The following is an 8,795-nucleotide window of genomic DNA, read 5'->3' as shown; positions in this document are numbered from 1 at the left end:
TGGTTAAAAAAAAAAAAAAAAAAAAAGTGAGGATTTTTTTTTTCTTTTCTTAATTTCTTCAAAAGATATGATTGTTTAAATCAAATATCATAATACTGTATTATCAAGCTCCTAAGGAAGGTATATGTATATGTCCCAATGTGTGTGAAAACAAGAGCACAGAGAGGAGAGGAATTAGAATGACTTCATTGCAAGGTGTTACAGGTTTGGAAAACACTCACAAAGGAATTAAAGTATAGCACTACACAAATACTCAATTAGCCCAGAGGAAGGCAGGAAAGAATGAACAGAGGAACAAAAACAGATGAGACAAATGGAAAAAAAAAAAACAAAATGGTAGAATTCAATCCCAACATAATGAATAGTTACATTAAACATACGCAGACTGAATGTTCCCATTAAAGAGCAGAACCGGTCAGATTGGCTCTAGAAGCAAGGCCACCTCCATGCTCACGGAAGTGGGAGTACTTTAAATATAAAGACATGTAAGGAGGAGAGTAAAAGGACACAAGCAAGGACACTGTGACAAACTGTTAAGTGTAAGAGTCCTGGAGGAGTTCCACGAACATGGCCATAGACTACGAGATGCAGACACAACATCACTCCTTAATAAAAGGGTCAAAATACCATAAAGATATAAACATAAAAGCTTTACATGCTTAAAAGGGAAAAGATAGGCCTAAAAATAGTTTCTCCTCCTTAATAAGCTAGAAAAATATAAGCAAACTGAACTGAAGCAAGTAGAAGGCAGGAAGCAATAGGTAGTCAAAATCAATGAAAAAGAAAACAATAAAGAAATAACAAAGACAAAAATAGGTTCTTTGAAAACATCAATAAAATTGATAAAGCCCTAGCAAGACTGATCAAGAAAGAAAAAAAGGATGAGGGCTACCTGGGTGGCTCAGAAGTGTCTGACTCAGGTCATGATCTCACAGTTTGTGAGTTCAAGCCCAGAGTTGAGCTCCACATTGCCAGTGTGGAGCCTGTTTGGGATTCTCTCTCTCCCTCTCTTTAGGAAGGAAGGAAGGAAGGAAGGAAGGAAGGAAGGAAGGAAGGAAGGAAGGAAGAAGGAAAGAAAGAAAACACAAACTAGCAGTGTCATAATGAAAGGGGAAAATAGTACAGATCTTACAGGCATTAAAGAGATAAAGAAATAGTATAAATAGCCCAATAAATTTAATAACTTAGATGAAATTAATAAATTCCATAGAATATACAACTTATCCAAGCACAAATGAAATGACAAATCTGAATATAGCCCCGTATCTGAATTGGATCTGCTATCTCAAAAGACATCTCACAAAGAAAACCCTTGGACCAGAGGTTTTACTGGTAAATTCTGACAAATATTTAAATTCTAACAAAATTGGGGGAGGGGACATGCCAATTTTGAATAAGATCTTTCAGAAAACTGAAGAGCAAGGAATGCTTCCCAACTCATTGTTTGAGGCTCAAATACCCCAGATTCTAAAACATGGCAAAAAAGATAATAGGAAAAGAAAATTGCCTACAACAGTCTTCTTGAATATAGATGTGAAAATTCCTCAACAAACTGTAAGCAAATAACGGAGAAGGGAGCACTCTTCACGGTAGAAGATCAATGCGAACAATCAACAGACGCTACGCTAGAAGGTGGAAGTTGGCAAAGCACGCTTACAAGGTCTCCGAGTGGCTCCTCTTCTTACATCCAGAGGGGAAAGAAGTCCCTGAAAGCTGTGCAGACACCACCTCTATCTCCTAAATCACCAGAGTTAACACGAGCCAATGTCAGAACAAACTGAAGTCTTGGGCCTCCCGCCGGGACACGCGAGAACATGTGACTTTGTGTTTCTTGCCAGAAACTCAGAGCCTGAATCTCATCATGAGGAAACATCACACGAACCCAGACTGGGAGACATCCTGCCAAAGAACTGGCCTGTGCTCTTCCAACATGGAAACGTTACAAACCTCAGAGGCTCAGGATATGCTCCAGATAAAAGGAGACCAAAGAGGTGTGACAATTCTGTGCACTGTGTGATCGCGGACTGGATCCTGGACAAATGACATCTGAACTTGACCTGTGGAGGAGATATCTGCATAGTATCAGTGCGAGATTTCCTGATTTTGATCAATGTGCTGTGGTTGCTTAAGGGAATATTTCCTTGTTTTTAGGAAGTACACACTGAAATATTTAGGACTGAAGGGGCAGAGTGTCTCTTACTCTCAGATGGCTCTGAAAAATACATACACGTACGTGCAAGTGTATCTGTGTGTGTGTGCACGCTCGTGTGCGTGCACGTGCGCATAAGGAGGGAGACTAAAATAAATACTCCTGGAGAAGGTGGAGAGAGGGTATACAGGAATTCAAGAGTTCATTGCTGAAAATTTTCTACAAGTTGAAAATTAAAACAAAATGAAAATTATACCCCCCCAGATTTTTAAAGAACTCTCCCACTCCCCCAAAAAAGGGGAAAAAGGGGAGGGGTGGGAGGAAGGCACGGAGGAAAGGAGGGAGGGAGGGCGGGCTTCCCGTCTCTGAACCCACTTTCCCCACTGCACACACTGCCTTAGCAGGAGGAGGCCCCGGGTCAGCAGCTCACCCACNAGGCTTGTGTCTGCAGAGCTCAGAGGACACAGCTTTCTGACCTGGCTTGAGGCAGACTTGTACAGAGTGGTGACCACAATAAATGAGCACGCAGGGCTCCCGTATCCAGGGTAACGGGCAACTGAAGAGTGCCCAGTGTCTCTAGCCACCCCTCTCCCTCCGCCACACCCACGTGACCTTATTACTACCCGCAGAAAACACATCCAGAATCATTAAAAGCCAGCCTGCGTGCCGAGTGACAAGAAGTGATGTTCTTGCGGCCCTGGGAGCTAGTCACGAGGAATGACCACCTTGGAGCCAACTATTCTTTAGAAGAAGACATCACCACGGCATTCTTTTTAAAGAAATGCACAAATAAAAATGAGCTTAAAAATAGGAATGACGACAAAAAATGAGGAAGCCTTAATGTGAAAATGTGTTGAGAGAGAAAAATAGGCTTCTGACAATTAGTTATAATCTCGGAATGCTAATGGCCTTCCTGTGAGCAAGAGGAATTCTAATTGGTCTCCGGTGGCCTGTTTACGCCGTCTAGATATAATTACAGGATGCGGCGCTGCCGGTTTTTACCGATTCATTCATTCCACAACTAACATTTATTTAGGACTGACTCTGGGCCTGGCGCTGTGCTGGGTGCCGATGGGAGAAAGACACCCGTGTTTGGGAGCTCACACTTCTGAGGGAGAAATAAAGACAAAGAGTTCAATCACTAAATGACAGGAGACAGGTGACGAGGCAAGCCTTCTGACTGCATGAAGGAGGGGGTCACGGACGCTGTCTGCCACAGAGAGAGAGAATGCATGAGCCGGAAAGCGTCCGTCGGTGAGATAGCAGGACAGAAGACACCAGCCTGTATTTCCCACCTCGTAACTCAATTCACAGATGCCCAGGCCACGTCTAGCTGGCTACCTTTGATTTCCCCAAAGTGCGCACCAGGGTCACCAGGCCTCAGCACGAGCTGACCGTATCCTCCATCGGGGTGAAGGGATGAAAGCACAGACACACATTTTGCCTCTGGAGGCACCCGGGGTTCCTCTGGGCGAGGCGCAGAGAACTGCACTGTTCTGGGAGCGTGTGTGTGTGTGTGTGTGTGTGTGTGTGTGTGTGTCCCATGGTCTCTGAGCGAACTCAGAGCACAAGGGCATCGGAGCAGCACAGCTGTCTTCTGTGCTCCCCTATCACCTCACAAGCACATGCGGGCACCCACAGGGTTCGAGAAGGTCACTCACGGACCAGCTGACAGCCCGGCCCTCCGTGGGGAGCCCTACAAACCACACGAAGGAAATCCACTCACTGCCCATCCTGTTATTTCCCAACTAACTCGAAGAGCGTCCTCTGTGCTCCACACAGGGCGTCCGAGGGGCGGGTCCTCTCCAGGGTCCCCACCTTCCTTGGCCTCCAGGCTCGAGGAGAGGGACACAGAACAGCTTCTGAATCTGAGCACAGAACGCATGGGCCGGGCCCGGCAGCCGGCACCTGCTCCCCACAGGGCTCCATGGGAGGGGAAGCCGGGCCCCTCCAGAAATACCCTGAAATGTGGGTGCATCCGGGCCTGCAGAGGGTTCAAGACGAAACGTTCTTTGCAGACACACCTGGAAGCTTTCACATTCAAGTAATGATTTCAGCCACTCACTTAGAATGAAAAACACAATTTATGTAAGCTAATTTGTTCTGTAAGTGATTTGTGGAGATAGCTTTTTGAAGGCTTGTTATATTTTCCAAATATTTTCACCAGGAGAAAAAAGGAGGAGGAGGAAGAGGAGGAGGAGGAAGAATATTGCTGGCAAGAATGTGGCGGTTGAAAACAAAACCAAATAAAAGTCATGCAAAAGTACCTTCAGCATTATTTTTCATGGGATTATCAGGCTTGAGGGATAAGGTACTTGGTCGTTGGTGGTAACCTTGGGAACTTGCCTAACCAACTTTCCAACAGAAAAGAAGAGCTAGCTGGCGAAGTTCACTGTTCAACTGCCAAATAGTCCAACTAAATGCTATTATCCAAGTTCATTTTGCAAAATAAATTTAATTTCTTATAGGGAAACTTGAAATTTATAAAGGGACCCTGGAGAATTTGAATTTTAATAATCAATTATTCTTCAGCATGATTCATCTTATAAACATATGGAATATGCAAAAACTTAAATTAGTTTAAAAAGCCAGCCCCGTAACTCACAGTTGAGGAAAACTTTTACATAAATGAAGAATAATTGCCAAATGCTCTGATGCTATAATAGAATTTTTTAGCTCCATGCTGCTTATTTCCTCACTTCGAGAAAGAATTCCTTTCTCTAACATCATTCTTCTTCAACCAAGAAAACAATGGTCTCCTATATCTTACTGTACTCAGAAATAAGGCCTACGATTTTTTTAAATCCTTATGTGCGATTTTTTTTCTAAAATGCTAGAATAATCCTGGGGTATTTACTTCTGTACCAGAAACATGGAGGACTGGGGCGTGCAGCACCATCCGCTTGGGTCAGTGGAGAAGGGACGGCGCCACAAAGCAAGATGGCGGCAGGCGACCGTCCCGTGGGTCCACAAAGGAGAAGGACGAGAACAAGCCAGGGAGTCTCCGTGTAAGGTGATACATGAGAGCTGGTACTGGCTCAGCAGCAGCTACGTCATGAATGAAGGTTCCAGAAGCAAGGAGAAAGTCCATGACTGTAGAGTCACTTCACAATGGGTACAAAATCATACAAACCCAGGGATGCCACAAAGTTAACTATTTTTTTAAGTTTATTTATTTTTGAGAGAAAGAGGGAGTGAGCATGAGTGGGAAGGCACAGCGCATCCCAAGCAGGCTCGGCATTGTCAGCACAGAGCCCAACGCGGGGACAGAACTCACAAACCGTGAGGCCATGACCTGAGCTGAAATCAAGGGTCAGACCCTCAACCCACTGAGCCACCCAGGTGCCCCTAGAATGAAAAGAAGAAACTTTAGTTTGTACTAGTCTTCTGACACATACCTTTACGTGCCATGAACACGGATATTTTAACAGGCCATTTCCCAAACTGCTGTACTCTTCAGCGTGGACTATTTCGTAGCCACTGGCACACCTACCTCCATCTTGTCCGAACCTATAAACAGACACCCATGTCTATTGGATTTTTCTCAATTGCTCAAGGACTCCCTAAAATCATCTCCCTACTACACTGGGCCCCTTACTTTGGGAGACAAGGCCCATGAACCCAGTGGGTCAAGGACTCGTTGACCTATAAATCTCTGCATCTTGCCCAGCAGAAGGCTCTATCTTGCTTCAACTCTGCCTAAACTACTTTGATTTCGACAGCTATGCTGTCTTAAAACGATTGTTGATCCAGGGATGATCCCTTCCAGAACACACTCGCATCTCAGCTGTGAACCTTCGGTGACCAAGGCCAAATTGTCAGCCGCCTTGTTTAGGGGGACGTGCTGGCCAATACTGAACACGTGTGATATTTCAAGTCAGGTACACACCAAGTTTGGGACCGTCCACCAGGGTGCAGGGCTGTCGTTCCCCAGAGAGACTTCTGTTCACGGCTTCTGCTTTACGTTCGTCGTTACTGTCTGGGGCACAGAGCGCCAGCAGGACTGGACACACCTTGTTTTCAACATCGTGCTGGGAAATTAGATCTTGTTCCAGAAGAATCAGGAGCACTTCCTGACTTGATTTTCTAACCTAGAAGGGGACAAAGGGCAAAAGGTGAAACACTGAAGGAGCCGAGGTGCTCTCAGGCTCCAGACCAAACTCTAAGCCGGCCCTGTCCCCTGCCACACGCGTGGACCACACAGGGCTTACCACCCTCCACCCGCACTTCCTCCCTGAGGCCCTAGAAGGTGCTGCTCCCCCTGCCGGGCTGTTCCCGCCATTCCTCTCCTCTCAGGCCAAACATCCCTTTCCCCGGAACCCCACTCCCGTCACGTCGCCCACGTGCCTGTGACACGCACCCCCTTCCTTCACGGCCTGCACTGCAGCTTCCTACACACTCACGTACGCATACGCAGAGGGCCGTGGGCAGGGGCCCAGGGAAGCTAGACAGAGAACACATTTGGGGACATGAAAGAACAGGAAATTCCAAGTGACAGTGCAAGCAATGGCAGCCGCGGCCCATCACAGCGAGGCTCGGGCGGGGAAGCAGCAACGGGCCGAGGGCGGAGACGGGGGGCAGCTCAGCGGACAGCAGTTACAAAAGAAGCGGCGCACTCACTCTGACATGGAAGTTTCCAAACTGGTGACGAGATGAAAACAGTCTTTCAGGAAGACCATTCCGGCAGTGGCGCGCCAAGTAAATTGGAGGCGATGAAAGACTGAGGGCAGAAGGGTCAGCAAGGTAGCTACTGCCACGTCCCCGTGCGAGGGGCGGGGAGACGAAAGATGACGCCCCGGCGATATCACCAGGCTGAGGCGACAGCAGTTGGTGTCCAACTAGAGGCAGCCAAAGTCCCCAGTAACTGTGAGGTGTCAAACACTTACTGAGCTTCCAGCACACGCCGGGAGCAGAGAGCAGGGGAGGAGCCCATAGCAGGAGGGCAGACCCAGTCCCGGGCGGCAGCGGAGGGCACGGGGAGGGCCGGTCCCTGGGGGACGCGGAGCAGATCGTCAAAGGCGCTTAGACACCTGCCGAGGGCGGCGAGGTGAAGCTACGTGCGCATCCAAGGTCTCGAATCTTTGAACGTGAGCTTCTTTGGAAAACAGGGTCTCTGCAGATGTGACTGGGGGTCACGGTAAGGACCGGAAGGCCATCCAGGATTACCAGGGTGACCCTAAGTGAAATCACAAGTGTCCTCACAAGAGAGAGGTGGGGGGGGAGGGGAAGGGAGGACAGACGGACGGAGGAGGAAGCACACGCAGGCAGAGGCTGAGGGATGCGGCCAGCGGCCAAGGGAGTTGGCGCCTCCAGAAGCCGGAGGAGGCGAGATTCTCCCCCTGGAGCCTCGAGAGCGAGTGTGACCCTGGGTGTGAGACCTCCAGCCTCCACCTGTGTGACGGAATAAACGTGTGCTGCTGGAAGCCCCCTGGCTTGTGGTGCTTTGTTTCGGCCGCCCCTGGGCACTGTCAGAGCGAGCGACGCATGGGGACAGCACAGCACAGCATTTGTTGAGTGCGTGTGTAGGTACACGGGTACTTATTACACAGCCCTCCCGTGTCATTAAAATACATCACAGTACTTTAAAGATCAAAACTATTTTTTAAGAAACAAAAACCTGGATGTCACAGTAAGGCTAGCGGAGTCCAGGGCAGGACACGTCTCCACTGGCTCTCAGGGCATCGGCTGCGGGGCGGTGAGTGCGCCTGGCTGGGGGCCCGTGCAGGGTGGAGGCTGCAGACGCTCCTCTTTCAAGAAGCTTGGCAGTGGGGAGGGGAGCGGTACGCTCAGGGTAAAGGCCAGGGAACAGAAGGCTGAGGGAGATGCGGGCGTGATGAGATCAAAAGAGAAAAGCCAGAGCACGAGAGAGTGGAAACGCCAGCCAGTGAGGAGACGGGAAGATGGGCACGAAGAGGGAAGTGAAGCCACCAAACGTGAAGAGGGGCTGGGACGCCCATGCCCCCGGAGACAGCAGGCAAGTAGCTGAGGGCAGCTGAAGAAATGCGGCTCCATTAGCAAGTGGAGCCAGCTGGTGTCATTCTACAACTCTCCGCTATAACTCTTCCAGGTCCCAGGCCCTGTGCTCAGTCACACAGGTAAGTCAAATGAGACTTCCTACAGTCAGTGCTCAGAGTCTAAAATGGGAGAGAACATACTAGTCACAATATCCAGAAGAGCGCAGGCAATCCCCAAACACCTCCCAGATGAGCCCAGGAAACCAAGCCCGGCATCCCGGTGTCTCCAGCTCCGCCGCGCCCCAGCACGCACCACCACGTTTCTCTGCACCCGGGCTCCCTCACCTCTAAAACAAAGAGGAATTCAGAAGCAAGGCCATTATTCGCAGGGTGGTCAGGAAGAGTAAACAAGATAATCCTTGCTAATCCCGGAGCAGAGCGCTGTGCCACACGATGGGAGCTGCCAGCAGTATGGCAGCCACGGTGATGATCCTGATACCACGCGTGACTGTGTGATCTCACACCTCCCAGGGGTCGCTGCAAGTGCAATGGCCACGAAGAGCACCTGATGGCAAACAGGAAGGCCGGAGCTGCAGACACTCAGATGGGACCCGACATACTCACTCTCATGTGCAAAAGAATCTGAGCCCTGGCCCAGTTCAGAATCTTACTACCCGCTGCACGCGCCTCCA

The 8,795-nt window shown here is 49.0% G+C and overlaps 1 pseudogene across 1 annotated transcript in view; it reads right to left on the bottom strand.

Annotated features, from left to right (window-relative positions):
- LOC144243345 (serine/threonine-protein phosphatase 4 regulatory subunit 1-like) overlaps nucleotides 1–8,795 on the bottom strand; it is a 76,067-nt pseudogene that overhangs the window by 23,952 nt on the left and 43,320 nt on the right. Inside the window, exon 12 of the transcript XR_013338625.1 lies at nucleotides 6,094–6,240. The product of XR_013338625.1 is annotated as a serine/threonine-protein phosphatase 4 regulatory subunit 1-like (transcript). The remainder of the gene's footprint in view (nucleotides 1–6,093; nucleotides 6,241–8,795) is intronic.

The sequence above is a fragment of the Crocuta crocuta genome, unplaced genomic scaffold, assembly GCF_008692635.1.
Source record: "Crocuta crocuta isolate KB4526 unplaced genomic scaffold, BGI_CrCroc_1.0 scaffold27, whole genome shotgun sequence".
NCBI classification, from domain to species: Eukaryota; Metazoa; Chordata; class Mammalia; order Carnivora; family Hyaenidae; genus Crocuta; species Crocuta crocuta.
The sequence above is the reverse complement of the archived record's forward strand: the minus strand, read 5'-3'. Positions and strand labels throughout refer to the sequence as shown.